A 20,616-nucleotide genomic window follows, 5' to 3' on the forward strand; every position below is an offset into this window, starting at 1 on the left:
TGATTTCTGTATATTTTCTCTCATGGAATAACTAAGGAAAAGCAAGAATATCTTTACTACCAACAAAAGATAGACACGCACCATCAGTGTCATACTGACCTATTTTCAACCAGTAAAATTTATAGACCACCTTCATTATGTGCCAGAGTGGGAAACTGATCTAAAACACATCAAAAGTGAGAAGGAGGGACACCATTTGCTTTCTTTAGGAACCACATAGTATGTGGTCATAACTACCGCTAGGCTTAGCAGAAAGAGGAGGTTCTTTGTTTTAATAGTTACTGACATTTTCTTTGGAAAATGAAGATTTTGCTTGTTTAAGAAAAAAAGAATATTTGACAGTGAAATGTACCATTTCTGTGTTGTAAGAGATTTACTTCACTCCCTCACTCTGGGCTGATGAATGGAATCATCTCTGATGCCCAAAAGGGTATGATGGACCGCCCAGCTGTGGAGGTGTAGACTGTACCTTCAACATTAGAGAGAGCTGTGTAGAGGAGGTTGTGTTTAGCTAACCTGTCCGGCTTCTAGAGGAGAAGGGGAGGTATGAGGAAAGCAAATGGTATCAGCTCAGAAAGCAAATGGGATCCTGGGCTCCATCAGAAGATGGAGTGGCCAGCAGGGACAGGGAGGTGATTGTCCCCCTCTACTCTGCCTTTGTGAGGCCCCATCTGGAGAACTATGTCCAGGTATGGAACCCCCAGAAAGACAGGGAACTGTTGGAGAGGGTCCAGAGGAGAGCCACGAAGATAATCAGGGGACTGGAGCACCTCCCCTGTGAAGGCAAGCTGAGGGAGCTGGGCTTGTTCAGCCTGGATTAAAGAAGGCTGCGGGGTGACCTCAATGCAGCCTTTCAGTACCTAAAGGGAGCCTACAAACAGGAGGGGAATCAACTCTTTGAAAGGATAGATAACTGCAGGACAAGGGGAAATGGTTTTAAGTTGAGGGAGGGAAGATATAGGTTGGATGTCAAGGGGAAGTTCTTTACAGAGAGAGAGTGGTGAGGAGCTGGAACAGGCTGCCCAGAGAGGTTGTGGATGCCCCGTCCCTGAAGGTGTTCAAGGCCAGATTGATGGGGCCCTGGGCAGCCTGGTCTAGTATAAAATGGAGAGGTTGGTGGCCATGTGTGTGGCAGAGGGGTTGGAGATTCATGATCCTTGAGATCCCTTCCAACCCTGGCCATTCTGTGATTCTGTGAAAGGCTGTGAAAACACTTTACTGCCCCCAAATCAAAATATCTTCACTTCTATGGCTTCTGTTCTTCCACAAATTATTGGCACTTTCAGCAATGGCCACTTCCCATGCTTTCCAAAAATGTTTGCTTTGGTGCAAGCTTAATCTGCCTATGAAAAAGAAGTAATTCAATAGAAATTTCATTGAAAGGATATGTTGGTTAAAAGTGATGGACAAACTCCAAATCTTATGACATCTGACACTATTTTCAGTTCAGGAGAGTAGGAAGACATTTTGTTAAAGAACTGTGCAAAGAAAATCAACTTTAATCAGAAGCACTGAGCAAGTGAAGGAGTTGAGAATCAAATACAAGGGAAAGTAGCAAGTTTTTTTGAAATGCAGGCTGATTTGTATTTGCTGTATGGATGTTACAAATGACTGCAAACTTTCCAAATGCACTGTCTTTTTCTTTCCCCTCTCAGCCCTCCCTACAAGAAATATGTGTGTTTTACTTGCATGGATCCATTGTTTGTGAGAAAAAAATACAGTTGTCTCAATTCCAGTTTTACATCACTAAATATGACCGTGGTGTTTCATGCTATCACAAGGAAATACGACTCATACAGAGCCTCATGTTTAAATTTTGCAATTTTGAACTTTACACTGAAGTAAAAATTCTTTAAGGATCAGAAATGGTTAAATAATATTTTTATTTCACCACCCCCTCCTCTTAAGATGTGTATCAAAAGTACAAATGTTCTTACTGTTCTTTCTTTCTGTTTCAACCATTTGGACATTCACTCACCTGAATGAACTGTATAACTGAAAAGCATCATTCTTTTCCCGCTTCCATAGTTTCTCTTCATGAGCAATGATAGCTTACGGTGCTGTGCCTTACAATCAGGGACTCTGGCTGCTGTGGACTTTTAGCACTGGACTGTATTTAGAAGTCATCATAGTGAGTATTTTCCAGGGAACTCTTCATACTTAATCTTTCTGCAGCTGTCATCATTTTTATAAAGCTAAACTGGATCAGTGCATGATACTAAATCTAGCAGTTAGCTCACTTGCTCTAGGTGATGGTCTTCCAGGAATCTTCTAGAACATTGTGTGATCTTCCAGGACTGTGCTGCCAAGACATGCTAAGAAGGTACATCCTCTGCTTTGACAAGCAGAAAGTGTGTTACATAATGAGGAAAGACAATACAACTCAGTGTTAGCAATTTTTCTGAAAGCATGAGTACAGGGGAGTAAACAACAGATTTAGATATGCACCCTCTTTCTCTTAGACTTTGTACAGATTATCTCAGAACTGAAACTTAATCACATACATTTTTTGCAATGAAACGTGAACTTTGATAATTAAAGGAATAATTTTACAACAGTGAGATAACAGGCCTTCTATGTAGGTAGAAAATCAGTAGATGTCTCATATATTGAATTAAATACACAGCTGGACCTTCATACATAAACTTAGGAAATATGGACTATATGAAAACAATTATTAGATGATTGCATTACTCAGTGGAACTAAGCATATTAAATGAGTAGGTGTTATTTAATACGTGATTAAATTTGAGGGATGAGCTGAGTGGGTGTTTACAGGAATTGTCCTGAAGACTATGCAATGCTTCTGTTTGTGATTTGCAAGACAAGGTGAAGAACACACATATTAAGTTCACCATCTGGGCAGCATGTGTACAAGAAGACAAGATTGCAATTACAATGGTTGATAAATTGAAGACGTAGTCTGGAAAAATAGAATGCAATTCAATACTGAAAAAATACAAAGTTCGTCTGCCTTTTTGCAGGAAAAAATGAACTGCACAGAAGCAGAAGATAAGGCAGTTCTGCAGAAAGAAACTGGGATTTAAAATGAGTCACCAGAAAAAAAAAGTTGTTAAAAAGGCAAACAAGTGCATGTGGGTGTACTCATTAAGTAGCAGTTGTAACTGTTATTTCTGAGTAAGGTTATGTCTTCAGCATGTCCTGTGGTCAGCTTGGTACTGGAGCACAAGAAGGATCTTTTGAAAGACAGCAGTAGTGAAAATTATAAAGGATGGATATCTGGGGGAAAAATGAAGGTGTTCAATATTTTTGGTTCAATAATGATAAGAGAAATTTTAGATAACATTCTTAAACGAGGAAGAGAACGAGCTCTTCCTTTTGTTTGCTTGTCAGATAGGAGCAGATGCTCTTGAGTTATAGTAAGGCAAATGCAGGCAGAAGAAAGGATAAAAACAAAGGATAATGCAGCACTGGATAAGTGTTCAGGACAGCACTGGAAACCTGAGAAATTTTTAACAGCAGTTTGGATAAATTCCTATCAGGAATGGCGTAACAATAGCTCATCTAGTCTCAGAGTAGACAAAAGAGTGGATGACTCCTTGAGTTATTTTCCATTCTTGTTTTCTGTGATTCCAGGATTACATTAACATTTGACTATATTTGTATTCCGTTAGCTGAAACAACCTTACACTGGATTTTTAATAGTTTTGTACTTAAAACACAATGAAATATCTTCATTCCCATCAAACCTTTGGCCAAAACAAAAGAATTATCTCCTCTGACATGTGCCTGACATATCACAGGATAGCTTTATCCATTTCTTCCTGATTAATTATAAATGTATGTTAAAAACTTCATATACGTTTGATGGATTTGAGCTTTTGATCATTTCATCCTCTCCTTGCCTTCAGTCTGCCATCTGTTTCTCTGGGGACATCACTCACAATCCAGTCAGCTGAATAATGGTTACCAAAAAGTATCTGTACCCAGAAAACAAAAGAACACTCATTATGGAAGTATATCCTCTCTCCCCTCTGTGGGTAACAGGTAACATCTCTGTTAGAGACACAGGAGATGCCTCTGATCTGCCATTAAAACCTTCACTCTGATCATACTGCTATCTTTATGGGCACACAGGGGGTTTACCCCTGTCTTTACAAAAGGATGCAGAGGACTCTTTATAGCCACGTAATGTCCCAGTCTGTTAAAAACACTCTTAATGAATTAGAACTAAATGTAAAAATCTATGAAATCAAAGGACGATCTCCAATGATTTCAGCAAGGTTGAAACAGATCCTTTACAGGCAGTCTCCCTGCTGTTCTGACTATGCATTGGTTTCTTCCTTTCTGATCTATAATAATAAAGGAATCTAGAGAAATATTTATGAAAAAAAAAGAAAAACAAACAGTGGAAGTGTATTCTAAGAATAGTATATCTGCCATCATTTGATTCCTTTTGAAAAGTCTGCCTTATTCCAACTAATAAATGGCTAAGTCTCCCAGTGATAAAACCTTTACACAGAACTGCACAACCGCGTGCTCTCTTCTCCTCTGCTTAATGTTATTTAATGTGAATTTTCTGCTGAGAAAGCACTAGATAAAATGGAAGTATTGCAAACTTGGCTGACAGTAAAATGGAATCTTTGCCTACTCCTGACTATAACAGTTATATCAGTGATCAGTGACATTTCTGCTTTGCATTTTATACATCATTCACTCCTGTGTATCCCAAATCAGACTCTGTAGTGTGACGTATCTGTAAAATACCAATATTTTACACAACGCTGCCCAGCACTATCGCAGGACTACAATTTCTTCACAGATGGAAAAAAATGTATATAATACCGAAAAACCGTGAACAGCTGCAATTTTAATTTAAGCATTTGAAAAATTCTCTGTTGCCTCATAACATGATTTCAGACAGCAGTGTTAGTGGTTTGCATTGCACTCTGCTGAAGCAGAGCAATGAAGTGCAAACTTTAGTTTCATCCAGCAGTGATCATTCAGTTGGGAGCCAGAAGAAAGTCTGTCTGAAGAGAACTTTGTAAGAAATCCACTGTGATGAAATGGGAATGTGTCTGGGATTTTTCACCCTATTTGTATCTGCTCACTGCCTTGCTCCCACTGATTAATGCATGGTTCCTCAAAGCCTAAAAGATATATGGTATGACAGGTAGGCTTTTTTCCTACAGCCCTGAACTTTGTTTCTTTCAGATATTCTTGCTGATCCAGGAAGCTAAGCAGGTCTTTCTCTGGCTGTGAACTTCTGCATGCACAACTTTTGCAGATGGAAATATACTATTCTAATTATTTTTTTTAGATGTACCTGAATCACAGACAACTTGGGGATGAGCTGTCAGTGAGGTGCACAGAAATGAAAAATAGCATTTCCTCCAGCAACTGCCTCACATTAAAAATTGTTTTGCAAACTTGCAAAGTGGTGGTTGGGCTTGGTTCATATTCAGATGGCCTTTCTTCCTCAGGAAAATGAGCACTTTGCAGTCTGCCCAGTGCTGCCGAGCAAAACAAAGCCTGGGCAGAGGCTGCCTCATAGACACACACATTATCACCTCTCTGAGCTGATAACCACAGCTGGCAGTGTATGAACGAAGGTGCCACGCATGTGGTGATTATGCAGTATGTATCCACACTGTCCAACTCTCATTAGCATCAGTGCAAGCATCTTATCAGACTGAGCTGCTTCGCAAACGAATGCTGCCAGGATGCTGGAATTATCTGCACAGTCAGATGCTCATTTTTAGCTTTTTCATCGTGGCTGAAGACAGCACCACTTGATCTCAGCAAAGTTATTTTAAAATCGGAGAGTTTGCCAATGTTTCTTTTTAAAGGATCACATCTAGTGTGACTCATTACTCCTGGATTTCATTTGTCAGAGCAGCCAAATAGTCTAGCTTTTACATTCCCACTGGCCATTATCTCTGTTTGTTAACAGCTAAATGGCTGATGCAGAGATATGCATTGTTCCTGTATTTTCTTACAAGGAGAGAGCTTTTGCTGGAAACAAAATAGTAAGAGAAGAATCCAGAAATATATAATAATCTATAGCTTTTAAAGAAAAAGATGGCTATTGACTGGGAATATTTTCATAGAGTATAGTTTACTGGCTGTTAGCTCTGGGGGGTTGATTTATTGGATTTCTTTCTCTTTAGATTATACATAGCATGTGTGAAATAAGGTCTTGTGCCACGGGCACCATATGTTAAATAACCATTTCTAGCAGAAATCAATACATTAATTCCAAATACATCAATTGGTTTCCATAGTATAATCTTTATTCATCAAACTAGCATCAGGATCTGCTTAAAGGTAAGCATGGGAATGATCCTGTATGTATTCAGACATCCATTTTGACAAGTGAAGGTCAACCCATTGGACACTCAATACAACTGATTTTAGGTAAATACTCCAGTTAGTTGTGGTCTGAATCACTGTAAAAATTGAATTCAGAAATTCTTTGATTAGCTGATGCGGAGTCTAAACCATATAATTATAGAATCATGCACAGTTGGGGTGGAATTCATTAGCCAACACATTAGAATTACCTTTTGATAAGCACAGGGGGAAAATCATTGTTGCTCCATACAATAGGTATTCTGCACTTTGCGCTTTTCGCGATTGCAGTATGGTGCTGCATCCACTTGCTTTCTCATTAGCAGTGAATGATGATGATGATGATAATGATGATGATGATGGTGATGTTACATAGTTGTTCAAAATGATTTCATGCAATACTTGGAATATTCCTGCTTCTACTACAAATGTTAAAGCAAATGTTATTCAAAAAGTTTCAAGCTATTGATATTTCACCTTTATAAAAAGATACCTTCTAATAAACTGTTCCATTATAAGAGTAGCATCAGCAGTAAAAAGAAAGAAACATTTAAATTGTTACTGCAACCAATAAAATCAGTTAAATCAATTTGTTGTATAAGTAAGGTAACAATGTTTGCTACTTGTAGATCTGTTCATTTAAAACTGATAGATCTAAAGTAGGCAAGATTCTAAAAACCAGTCAGGAACATCTTCCAAGGTACGGAAGATCAGACCGTTATGGGACACGGCAATTTCAGATATATGTGTGCCTGCATCTGCAGGGCAGCTGTTGAGTGGACTTTGCAATGAACCAGGCAAGCAGAAATTCTGTTGTAGTATGGGAATGGATTAAGGCAGTACTATTAAATGCACACGGTACAGCTACATAAAACTACTACCTTCTTCTGTGAGGATGCTGCACTTTGAGATCATAATGTAATTGTGTTAGTTACAAAGAAGAACAAATAAAAGACTAATGATATTAACTATCTGGTAAAATAAATAACATTTCTGTGATGGCAATTAAATATTATAATCACACTTTTTCCACTGTTATTTGAAAAAAATTATTGAGCTACAGCTATAATTAAAATTTCACCTTTTTTTTTTTTTTAATGAAAATAGTGCTAATAGGTACTGTGTTCAACTGAACTGTTTCTGTACTCATTCAAACTACCATATAATGGTAAGACTAACATACAAAATAATTCAAAAAATAGTTTTAGGTCTGGAACCATTCTGTGTGATTTAGGAGTCAACAGAATCTGCATATTTAAAATAACCTCCAAAAAATCATGTGCAACAACTTGCTAGTACGTGTATAACACTGAGAGATGACTTTTCATACAATTCATGAGCATGGCACTCTTCTGCTCTCCCTTACAAAGAAGGTGTCCAATCCAAGCATGCCAGCAACCTACTGAACCTCTGGACTTTGGGGATCAGCTATCTTCTCTGGATATATTGCAAATCACTGTCAGAAATGGGCATAGGGTGGATTGGCTGTTTCCCAGAACAGGCATCATATGTACATCTTAATACATCTTCTGTCTTGCTGAAACAATATTACATGTCTGGGTACCCATTTTATATCATCAACTCATCATAAGGCAGAGAAGAGAGCTTAAATCCTCGTTTCCCCTAGTAAATCCCTGCATGGAGTGAATGTACCCACCAAGGTCAATTCTTCCTACAAATAGGTTGAGTTTTATGTAGAGAAAAGTTGATGAATTCATTCCTAATACATCACCTCCATGTCTCAGGTGACAAGTCCAAGCCAACAAGTGTGGCTAATGGGCATCATGGCAGTAACATTCATGGATTGTGAGTACTCTGCTTGAGTACAGTGCATTTTTTTTATGCTGAGTGATCTTGAGCAAACCATTTTTCCAGCTATGATATAAAGAAAATGACTCAGTCTTCAATTAAAAATATGTTACAATCTACGCCTGAAAAGCTCCATATGAGAAACAGCTATTGTTATTAAAAGTGATGCAAGGATCTGTATGAAGTCCCCCTCAAACAATGTAAGATCTATTGTTCTTTATCTTCACTTTTTCTTTTGTCTTCACTTTTTTGCCTCCCACAAATCCATTCTCATACTCAACCTTTGTGAGACCATCAAAGCAGATGCAATAAGCAGCCTGGAATAATTACTTCAGTTTAAGGCAAGTAAAGAGATAGAGAACAAGTCAATAAACAAGCTGATGAAGATTCCCCTTCACAATCCAAAACAACTCTATAAACTTACATATAATCCTCATACCGTGTTTCTTCTGCAGTCCCTCCTCTTTCTCTCCTTGTTGTTTTTCTGTTGTTACTTGACATGCTGTATCTGCTTCAGTCCAAATGCCCTTAAAGGCAAGGGCTGTATCTTTTTCCTATCTTTATTGTGTCTCCATATAAAAGTAGGAATGAACATTACTTTTGAAATATTTTCAAGAGAACGCTTTGATGATTTACTGTTCTGCGTCTTTGTAAACACTTTGTTATCTCCCCTGCAGGGAATCAACTGCCTCTTTTGGATCTTTTGTCACTGATATTTTCTGAGTGTTCCTGATTTGTCTATCACAGAGCTGAAATGGGTGCCTTTATAATAATTTGCTTCATACTGATTTATTTCTTGCAGAGTCATATCACCCCACGGCCTATTCTCACTACCCTTTGCGCAGTTACTCACACTGCTTGGTGCACAGATTTTTTTCACTGCAAGACTGCACTGATTTCTGAGGAAACCTAAAGGCTATCTTTGCAACAGCATAAGGAAAAGCAAGGGTCTGGCAGGGTGTGGCACTGTGTCCTTGGTCCTTGTTGGCATTCATGAGACACCTTTGGACTTCCTGATCCGCTATCTTTATCAGCACACACCAGACATTTACTCCTTGAGTTTCTCTCAAGGAGTTGTTTCTGTTGGAATGGCATTTACAGGCTATGCATTATGTGAAGACATACTTTTTTTGTAAAGCCTGCAGTGTGATAGCCTCGTTTGGTGCCTCCGTGTTCTTGTCTTATGAGGTATAGTAGCCATCATTCCCTCCCTTTCCTCTTGCCATTCATCATTTTATAACTCACAATCTTTTTTAAACTCTTTTTTTTTCCTCTATGTTGAAAAGTCTTGCTCTGTTTAATATCTCTTTGGACAGAGCCCATTTCAAACCTCTCCTTTATGCCCTTCATTGAACCTTATTCTTTCTGAGCTGGGGCATCCACAGTCATGCCTAGCATTTAAAGCTGGGGTTTTGTGCAGTGATATAATGATGTTTTCTCTCCTTCAATTCCTGGCCTAATATACTACTAGTATATATTTCTAATATCCTGGGCAGGAGGAGAAGTTGGATGCTATTAACCTCAGAATGAACATTTTCAAAGGAGTATCCACAAAGACTCCTGCAGTCCAATAGATCATTATTATTAGATAGCATATTTTGCATGTAATCCTGCTATTCATTTATGCTATCTTTTTCAGGATTGCTTTTACTGAGAGGGTGACAGCTTCTGATCCTTAAGACTGAAGTGTAAAAACACAGATTCTGATACAAATAGCAACAGAAAAAAGAAAGAAAAAAAGTTTGTCTTTATGCAGCATATTTCTATAAAGATTGTGAGCTGTGTGGATAATTATTGGTGAAGAGTAGCAACCTTAATCTGTCACTTAGCTAGAATGACCTATATAGTTCATTTCAGTTCACTTTCCTTCCCAGATGCTCTCATTTGATCCATATAAGTTGATCTTTTTCATTTTTCCATGCTTTCTTCACATTTTCTTTGAATTTTCATTTTCAATGCAAACAAAAGTCGAAAGTGAAATGAGTGGACACCAGACTTCTCAGTGAAGTCACATCTAGTTCTCCTAGCTCACCCACATGTCTTGCATTGGGAGTCTACAGAAAAGGATGGAAGGAGGAGAGATGACTGACAAATTCTTCGCTATGTAAAAAGTAAAACAAAGAAATACATCAACTCTTTCTTCCCCTTAACTCTTCGTAGACATTAGTTTAATGGCATTAAAAAAGTAGAGTAGAGATTAGGAAAATATTTAAAGATTAGTTCAGGGAAAGCCTGCAACAAACAACCTAGGAGGCTAGTGGAATGTTTCCTTGGGGCATTTTTATAAAACAGAAATAGTTCTTGGAAATGATTCAGTTATATTCATCCTACCTCAATGCAAAGCAATGAACTGGACACTAGGAGGTTCTTCTCTGCTCTGCCTTTCCTCAAAATATAAATTAGAGTTGAAGACACTGCATGACCACAGCATAGCTCCTAGCCACATTACATATGACTGTTAATGGTTCAACAATATCAGAGAAATGCTCCTTTTCATATTTTTTAAGTGGAAAGCTTCAGAAATCTGTCAGTAAAATAAAGCCTGAAAGTGAGCATTCCATCTGGGCTAACCTTTTTTCCCGTATGTCAGTCCCAGTGAAATGTTTTATGTATGTATTCTTTGGAAAACATCTAGCAGAAACAGCTGTGTGTGCTGCCCACCTGCTAAAGCCTACAATCTAGTGTTATTTCAATTAGATTTGATTGCAGGAAAAGTTTATGAAACAGCTATCAATGATTTCATGCCATCTGGCTTCCGCTTTTCTCCTGTTTAGAGAAACCCTGTGTTTACATTGATTGGCCTTCTATATATACAAGCATGATTGAGTTTTATTATTCTTTTTATTTGTCTGATAGCAATGCACTTGGTGCTGTACAAGCTTACAATGGAAGAGAAGCTGTCAAAGATTCAAGCTGTGAAGTTCGGCTCAGATGTATACAAGGTTTCAGCTGAGAACATACCAGAAGGGAAATTGTATTTCTGAAGGTCTGATTTGTTAATTAGAATAGAGAGTTTCCATTGGTGGTAAAGCATACTTCATTTTTTATTTGTCCATGTAATAAATTCTAGAGCGATGCAGTACTGTGGTTCCTTTCCAGAGCCAGCAGAAAGAAACAGAAGCTTTATGAGGAGTGGGTCCAGCCAAAGTCATCTCTTGAGTAGGGGTAGATTACCTCTGGAGATACTTCTCTTTGTCATCATGAGAGCTTAGACAGCCAAACTAGCTTGGAGGCTTAGTTTCTCAACTACTAAAATCAGTAGATTTTAGAAAAAAGTAGAAGAGTTCTCCCTTGACTACTGACTTCTCTGGCAATTTTTAAACCTCCTAGTTAAAGGATGTTGAAGAAGTGCCCTCCCATAAGCTATTTTTTGCCAATGTTTACCAACATTTAAAATTTCTTTCCCCTGTCAGATGGAATGTGAACCCATTAGTCTTTTAAGATACTGACTTCATTTTTCTTTCTCTCCCCAGATTCTTCATGTTTTTGTTGACTGCGAGGATTTGGTATGTAAAAGTCAATACAAAAACTGGCTGTCTCATCGGTAGAACAAATTCCTCTTCTAGCTTTCACTTGTACTCAATTGTGGCAGGCTTTAACTCCAGTTTAGTTAAATTCAATGTTTCAAACTAAAACAGAAGGGTTCATCCCTGTTTGGATGAACCACCTCTAGGAAATAACACTTCAAACTGACCCAGCTATTCTCCCTGTTTGTCCCTCCTGATATGAACCAAGTTTAGGAACATGACTTGACTCTGGAATTAACACCATCTGCTCACACTGTGCTTGTTTAAAGTTCGCTTATGCCACTTGCATCTTCTTTCACAGAAGGATGACATGTTGTGTGAGGCTTGCAGAAAGGCTGGACATATGTTAGGTTGTCAAAATCAGTGGTCTGGAGGAATCTCTTCACTTTGGAAATGCTATAACCTTTTGAAACTTTGTAAAAAGAAGAGCATTCTTCCATTAGAGGATACATACCTCTTCTCAGTTGACATTTTGGTGTTTCTTCTATAGCTGTGTACCTGCCTGGAATGCTAGATATTCGTAGAAATTAGATTAAAAGAATTTGGATAAAACCAGTGAGAGGGATTGAGGGAGGGGAGAGGCAAAGGGAGACTCTGGTGAACATCTCCCTTTAATTTTTCTGTAACATCCACTATAATGGTTATTTGCTCCTTGACTTTCACTGTGTTATGTAACTGCAGTGCAGGGGTTGTAGTAATGTTTTAAGCCAGTATGCAAGCATATGATTAAACTTCAGTGGAAATTTTCTGTTTAAACATCATGCAGACCTGGCACCAGGTACTCACAAGAAGAAATCCACTCCAAATTATATGTCCTTCTGTCTTTTAAGAACAGAGTAAGAACATCAGCTGTGTGTGCACATTCCTTGCTTTCCCTGTTGCACCACATTTTCAAACATTTTACTCAGAAAATAAAAATGACACAAGCCAGGTGGAGTAGAAAACAGTGTACTGTTACTGCATTTTAAAATCGAATATTTGAACAAAGTGAACAATACTCTTCAAACCCAATGAAAGTGGAGGAGAAGACAAACATGTTTGCTTTTGCAGATTCTCTTATGAATTATTTACTACTTTACTAAAGCCACTTATGTTAATAATATTGTAATAAGCAGTGCAGCTCTGACTTGTGTTTGGCTGAGGACACTTTGGGGAAGAGCTCAGGAAACACTGCTTCAACTTCCCAAATTTCCCTGAAAAACAAATGGTATAATGTGGTCAATACTGCTGAAAGTATATGAATGTAAATGGATATAGAGTATAGCTCATGTTTAAAGAGTATCTAAACACTGATTTTACCATTTTTCTTCTTTATTTTAATTATTAACTTGCTTGACCAGCGCACAAAGTGGCAAGAACAAAAATAATCAAAGTAAAAAGGCGGTATCTGCAAGCACTTTAAAATATAAAGGCAGTGAGCCTTACCCTGAGAGACTCAAGATCTACCTGAGCCCAGCCTTGCTTTTTCTTTAAAGGATAAGGAATTGAAGCATAGAAACAGATGTGCAAACATCAAAAGATTCTTTACAGGAGTAGCATTCTGCCTTGCTGTAATCAGCTGTAAGACATTTTGTTTAACTATGCAAGAACATCTAGGATTCTAAATTTGAGAAATATCACATCAGGGAGTTTAGGAAGCTGAAAAACTTTGGATTTCTGAACATCAGTAATTTACTTCAAACTCTTGTATGAGGCTGTGGAAGAACCTGGTCTTGTCCCAGACCTTGTATGGCCCAGCTCAAAACTTTGTGCTTTCATGAATTTTCCTGTAATTGACATTTTGAAACTATCTGTTTAAGATGTTATTATCAGTAGATTAATTCTATATACCTACATGAATATAAAATTCTATTTAAGCTCTTAAACTGCCAAAATTTACATTTGTCCTCAGTGTTAATTCTCTGCACTTGGCAGGACAGATCATATGTAAAGTAATGAACATGGATACAAGTCTTTGCAGGAATGATTACAAAAAACAAACAAACAAACCTTAAAATCTCTATATTAGTGCCTGTTCTCTGGATGGATGAATGCAACCTCCTGTAAAAAAAGGAAGAACATCTACCCTCACCAACACTGAAAACAACAACCCTGATGACAAGCTAATACAAAGATTCTGAAAGAACTGGGTTATTACCATGAAAAGAAAATCAGCAATACAATCGGCAATTTAAGGAGGAGCAAGTGTCATTAAATAAATACATGTGCAAACCAGAGTCTAGTATTATTGCCAAAAATAGATCTGCAGAATATGGAAGTGATTAAGCTATTTCATTTGAAAACCTTTTCATACTTCGGACCCAGCTGATCTGAGAAGTGCAGTAGGAACAAACAGGATTTGTCATATATATGTATATATATCTGTCTGTATTCAGAATAGATTTAAAGTGTAAGGAAGTGGATAAGAATCTGAAATTAAGCTTGGATCATTACCTCAAAAAAAAAAAAAAATCTGATAGAAAACTTTTGTTACAAAACCTCAAACCTTTATAGATTTGCTAGAGACTTAAAACTCAGATTTGTCAGGAGATCAAAATGGTTTATGAAATGTCTTGAATAGGTGAAGGTATATTTATAATTCTCCATTGAACCTATGCAGATCTTTGTTTTTTTTTCTGCATGATTTCAGAGTGATATGAAATAACATTTTGTGGCTTGACACTTTCATCTGTGTTTCACCGTAGGAGGTTTTTGTAACTCTGGTAGATCTTCAGCTGGTGTAAATTTTATTCCAGCTGAGCATCTGGTCCTTATTTTCAGTCATTTTATATTAGTTGAATGAATAACAAAACTGTGAAGAAATATGTTCATAAAATGAACATAGTATTCAAAATATATTGCTTGAGAAGAATTGTATCAAAACAGATGCTGGATTACACCGAGGATTTCCCTTGTCCTGTTGAATCTCTTCCCTATAATGCTACATTAGACAATAATTTAAGAAAATAGGGACAAAAGGAAAACCCGAGGAGTGCACACCAATACTTGTAACCTAATAGCAGAATTTACATCCATCACAGCAACTCTAACACCCAGAATGTCACTTGTTACACTCTGATATTTTATGACCCTCAGAAACTTAATTATTGCTGTACTTTGTTGTCTGTCGGTGTTAACTATGCACAGAATCAGTTGGAGAAGCACAGCTATTGCCTCCAGGTGCAACTGCAGAGGAATTAAGCAGTGGATTAGAGGATTGCCTTCTTGAACTGCATGACTTGGTGTTCATCCAGGCTCTCTGCAAGTGCATATATGCACACTGTATTACCAGAACCACAACTTCACATACCCAAGACACATACCCAAGTTTGCACTGTTAATATCCAGAGATACTATGCAGCCCAAATGGCTGGGAGCTCACATGCCTCAGTGTTAGACCTGTCAGAGAGCTCAGTCATGGAATCACATAATCATAGACTTATGGTACTGAGGGGCGTGGTCTGGTGGGCATGATGGTGATGGGTAAATGGCTGGACAAGATGATCTTGGTGGTCTTTTCCAACTTTAATGATTCTATGACTCTATGATTCAGTTTGGAAAAGACTTTAGAGATCAACAGGTCCATCACTAGTCAACTGAACCTACTGAAACTCATCACTAAACTATATCTTATTCCACAGCACACCTCCAAGCATTTTGAAGAAACCAAAGGGCATTGAGCAATGTTTGAACTCACTGATCTTAACATTTAAAGTACTTCTGTTAAAGTAAAACTATCCTTTGAAGAAAATACTGGGTGATGTGCCATCCTGCATTAAATCTGAGCTGAGCAAAAAAAATCAATTAGAATGGATAACTCTAAGATATATTTTACAACAAGAGGACCAGCAGAGAGAGGGCAATTTAGAGTGATAACTACATCAAGCACAGCAGAGTTGATTAAAAATTTAGCAGTTCTACTGATGAATGTCCTAGTTCAGATTTGGAAAACATCTATGAACTTAATTTTCCACTGATTAAATAATCATTTTATAAACCGTGTATAATTCATGCAATGTTAACTTGACAGTCTTGTGAAATATGACTGCAGCTAAACAGTTAACATATGCCCAGTGAAACAGGACTTGGAGCATACTGCTAGCATCAGCTGGACAGAGCAACAACCCCTGATCATTCTGAACAACTGCCTGATTCATTCGCTTTTCCATTGTAACTGAACATAGCACCACAAATACCATTTGAGATACTCTTGCAGCACCAGATCCCCATTACAAGAGTTTCCAGGTGAGAATCCTTAAAAGTAGTGCCTGCATCCAAGGTTCAGTATATTCATACAAAACCTACACTTGAGAGATGCTGAACAGCAACTGATCTTAGCTGTATCCTCAAGAAGTGAGGAGTAATCATAATTGATTTCAGAGAAAAAAAGTATCCTCTAAAGTGAAAACTGGGATAATCCAGATTATCCTTTGTTGACTTCTAGATGGTTGTGGGGTGAAAATATATGATGGCCTGGAAAAAATAGCTCAATTTTGCTGCAAAATAGTTTCCACTAAAATCCAGACACAGAATTAGCCATATTTCTTAGCTATCTATGGATGATGCCTTTGTTAAAATGTATAGCAGCAAAGTGTTGATTAAAAATAATTTTACAGATAATCAGGCAAGACAGACTGTCAATAGGAGGGTTAGAGAAGGCTTTGACTTCCATCTGCCTTGTTGAAAATACTCTGTGGGACTTAGCTGAAAAAATGTGAAAACACAAAGACTGGAATTTAGGAGACCATTGCTAATTATTAGAAAAATCGGACTCTGGAAAGGTATTCTAATCACCACCGCAGCAACTAAACTGGAGCTCAGTACGTCTACAAAAATGAGCAAGATGAAGTGGAATGTGGATGTGGTAGAGTCAGACTCACAGACCCAGGATGCAGATCTCATACAGAGTGAAAGGAAGATAACTTACTTTGTATTTAAATCAACAGAGAAGAGCAAAGAGAAAAGTGAAGGGACTGGACATTCTGTTTTAGGTCAACTAAGATAATACTTTTTAATCAAGTTTATTTTTTAATTAAACCAGAATTCACTATTTCAACTGATATTTTAAGATCTCTCCAGAAAGAACAAAACCTTAAGAATATCAGTACAAAAAAAGAATACTTAAATTCTTGCATGATTTCAAATGTTTCTAAATGTGGTTTTTACAGTTTCTTGCCACTCAAACACTGTTTCTTTATACTAAACCAATGTGAAGCATTCTAGCCTATTTTTGAAGGAATGGAAGAAATGAATATCCCAATTATAACTTTTCCAAGTGTTCTCAGTGTAAAACCAAGTAAAATCCAACAAAGCTGGGCTGGCTCACAGCTTTGAAATGTGCTTGAGATTTGCTGTAAATATTGAAATCACATTTGCCTTGCAGTTTTGCCCGGGTTTTCATTATGAGGTGTTAGTTTCACTGATGCCTCAAGGACTGTGAACTCAGATTCAAACTAGTGAGAACTTTGACATGCACATTTGCAAAATATTTGCAGTGAAGCATTGCATGGCTTTGGCTCTGCCTCGTACCTTTGAGCAGCTGCTCTGGGTTCCTAAATTTGGAGGCATTACAGAAGACAGAAGCATATTAAAAAAAAAAAGGAAAAAAGAAAACGTATATGCACTACAGTCAAAATTCTCCAGACATCTTTCCTGTTTTCTTCACTTTCAATCAATGCCAAAACAACTTATTTTTTTCATTCTGTAGCAGATTCTGTGGGTAGTTTCTATGCTTGTTGACTTGCTCTTAAGATTATTAAAAGCTTGAAGGAAAATCATAGAATGGTTGAGGCTGACAGGGACCTCTGGGCACATCTGGCCCAGCTCCGCTCCAGGGGGGACACCCAGAGCAGGGTCCCTGTGCCCACGTCCAGGTGGTTTTTGAGGATCTCCAAGTAGGAGTCCCCACAGCCTCTGAGCAGCCTGTAAGGTATGATGTTTAGAATGGCCAGCCAAGGCCTACAGCAGCAAAACTTCCGTGCTGTGCAGGTGACAGAGCATCGGTATGGTCTGCCCAGAGGCTGTGGGATCTCCTTGTTGGGGATCTCCAAAAGCTGCCCAGACATGGGCCTGGGCACCCTGCTCCGGATGTCCCTGCTTGGGCAGGAGTTGGAGCAGGTAACACTCCAGAAGTCCCCTCCAACCTTAGCCATCCTGAGATTCTGTGATCTGGACCCTGCCCACTGTCTGAAGGTGACGCACTGTCTGAAGGTGAAAGGATATGTTTAGATGGCAGGTGTTCCTCTGCCCAGCTGGGCCCCTGCTTTTTAAATCACCTTTTCTGCTTATGGAGGCAGCAACACGGTCTCAGCTAAATGCTACAATGCTTGTTCTGTCACTGGGTGACAAAATGTTGCCATGGCAATGCTTGGCAGAATTTCATAGAGGATTTCTGCATTTCAGATAATGGAATTTAAAAGGGCTTTGGTCTGAACTTTCCAGGGTCATTTTGAAACAGAAGATCCTGTCCTTTTATCTGTTATAAAAGGGGGGAACACAAATCTGAAGGAGTGGAGTTGCAAGCAAGCCAGGGATAGCTCACTTAAAATGGAGAGGAGTTGACCTTCAAGGCACACTAGGCATCCCCTCCACCCATTTATTTCTTTAGTTAAGCTTGAAGCTGTTCTGATGTTTGACTTTTCACTTACAGGCATATGCACTAAAGCACACACATCTCTTTGCAAATTAATAGCTATCATCTGTCATGTAAAATGGTGTTTCAAACTTACCTCACTGGCATTTACCAAGAGGTTTCCTCATCACTAGTTGTCGTTCTCGGGAGGATCAGGAAGTACTCTGAAAAATCAACGGCTTCTTTTGACTAATGGCAACATCTGCTTTTGAAAGTGATGTAATTTCATTGGATCAGCTTTTTAGTACACTCTGTTTATACTCCGTTAGATGACTAAAAATATTTAAAGAGATGTTAAAATGTCTGAAACTCATGAATTAAAATAATTATCATCTGAAAAGGGAGATTTAGATTAGATGTCAGGGGGAAGTTCTTTACTGAGAAAACAGTGAGGTGCTGGAACAGACTACCTAGAGAGGCTGTGGATGCCCTGTCCCTGGAGCTGTTTAAGGCCAGGTTGGATGGGGCCCTGGGAATCTGGTCTAGTATTTGATCTAGTGGCTGGCAGCCCTGCTTGCGGGAGGAGAGTAGGAACATGGTGGTCCTTGAAGTCCCTTTCAACCCCAGGCATTCTATGATTAGGATTCTATTATTAAGAAAAATCAGGTTAAAGTTTATCAAATTTATCACAAATTTATGCTATCATGGCAAATTTGATTTTCTCTGTTAGCCAATAGAAAATCGGTGTGATTTCAATACTCTGACACTTCTTCCTGCATCAGTGATCAAGTATGAACATTCTGGTTTCAAGAAAGAATAAAAATATTCAGTGAGCTTTTATGTAGATCAGAAAATACTTCTTACTTATATAAATAATTTTTCTGGGCATTATTTCCTAACCACTCAAGCTTTTGCTTCAAGAGATCCTTCAGGTAGAGAGCATGCAGGAGAATTACAGATCTATGGATCTGGTTGTGATGCAAAAGAAAATATATAGTAAGCAATAACAAAGTTAATCTCCAGATTTCTTACCTTCAGGTACCTGCAGTTTGGCTGCTTCTCAGTTCTGATAACTCTTAGGAAAACAAGTCTTCAACAATGATTTCCAAAGTTTGCATGGGTTTAGGCAAGTATTTATCAGACCAATTTGCATGAATTGGCACTAAGTATTTTTTATCTGCAAAAAGTAAGCAGCAAGGAATCATTTTCATGAACAGACATGCCCAGTGATACACAGATATTAATGTCAGTTCTTCGATATTTATTAAATAAGTGTACATTTCCCCATATATAGCTGCACCAAAGTGTGTGATTCGTCCCAGAATCAGAGCACGTCCTGAACATTATTTCAAGATTGCGAGTAAACATGGGAAAACTGCAAGGCATTTGCACATTAACTTATAGCAGTTATAGTTTAAATAACCCCATTAATGTGTGATACTACAAAGTTTATTACAGAGAGCCATGATGAGTATAACGAGTGAGCAAATGGGAGTACTGCAGAATAAATAACACTCCTTTGCTTACAAACATCCCCATAAGTTACAATAATAAAGTGTATAAAGTGACAACCCATGAAGAAGCATGGTTCAGTTGGCTACACTAAACTTTCCTTCCTAGGCAATAAAAGAAGCTGAAATAAATTTTTTATGTGTAAAGTTAATTTTTCATTATACTGACTAACACAAATGCAATCAAAATGTCACCAAAGGTTTTGGTTTGATTTAGCCCATTACTTTAAAAGATGTTACTCATCTCAAAGGTGCTTTGTGACACTCTTAATGTGTTTTTGAAAAATGTTTTATTGTCTCCAGCTCAGACATCCTGAAAGTTTCCACCTTTGTAAATCAAGAGGGGAGAAGGCGGGGGAAAGTGCAGTTTTATTGGTTTGCTTTATCACAGAAAGATTTAGAGTCAAATGTCATTGAAACCGTTTTGATTGCTTGCAAAAACTCATTTTTACTGGTGAGAAGAGGAGGACAACAGTTTGCACTCGGGGCAATGCTTTCTTCTTTGTCCCATAGCTTTTCCAAATGGCAAGTCCTATTTAGAGCAGTGAAATTCACCAGACTAAGCAACCAGGATTTGGCCTGTAGCAAAAATAAGCTTTCACATTACAATTAAATGTAGTGTTTAAGCTTAGGATAAGCTTTATTACTCAAGTTCCATTTGTAATGGGCAGAAAACCCAGGCAGAGCCCAGTCATTGCACAGCAGCTGGTGAGTTCTGGGAAGCTGATCTGCAAGCTTGTGCCTGTATGTCCTGAATCTGTGTAGGACTAAGCATGTGAATAAAATAGTGAACAGTTGATCCTGCGCAATTTTTGTTTCACATAATCACTCTAGTATTTTCTGTTCTGCAAGATTTCAGCAGGAAATCTCTGGGTTTAGCTGCTGGAAGTCGGAATTTTTATTTCAT

General features: G+C 38.1%; 2 long non-coding RNA genes across 3 annotated transcripts in view; one reads left to right on the forward strand and one right to left on the reverse strand.

Moving 5' to 3' along the window:
* Positions 1-6,326: 6,326 nt before the first annotated feature.
* Positions 6,327-20,616, reverse strand: part of LOC104910819 — a 46,627-nt gene continuing 32,337 nt past the window's right edge. The window contains exons 2-6 of one of the 2 annotated variants that reach the window (XR_004159696.1): positions 19,231-19,375; positions 18,356-18,422; positions 13,638-13,688; positions 6,525-6,734; positions 6,327-6,410 (exon numbers count right to left, since the gene is read on the reverse strand). This is a non-coding gene — a long non-coding RNA (uncharacterized LOC104910819). Of the gene's footprint in view, positions 6,411-6,524; positions 6,735-9,317; positions 12,842-13,637; positions 13,689-18,355; positions 18,423-19,230; positions 19,376-20,616 lie in introns of those variants that run through there. The other variant, XR_793447.3, reaches the window with a different exon arrangement.
* Positions 6,730-20,616, forward strand: part of LOC104910820 — a 25,553-nt gene continuing 11,666 nt past the window's right edge. Inside the window, exons 1-2 of the long non-coding RNA XR_793449.3 lie at positions 6,730-9,309; positions 11,595-11,627. This is a non-coding gene — a long non-coding RNA (uncharacterized LOC104910820). The remainder of the gene's footprint in view (positions 9,310-11,594; positions 11,628-20,616) is intronic.

Source organism: Meleagris gallopavo, chromosome 4 (genome assembly GCF_000146605.3).
Source record: "Meleagris gallopavo isolate NT-WF06-2002-E0010 breed Aviagen turkey brand Nicholas breeding stock chromosome 4, Turkey_5.1, whole genome shotgun sequence".
Classification (NCBI taxonomy): Eukaryota; Metazoa; Chordata; class Aves; order Galliformes; family Phasianidae; genus Meleagris; species Meleagris gallopavo.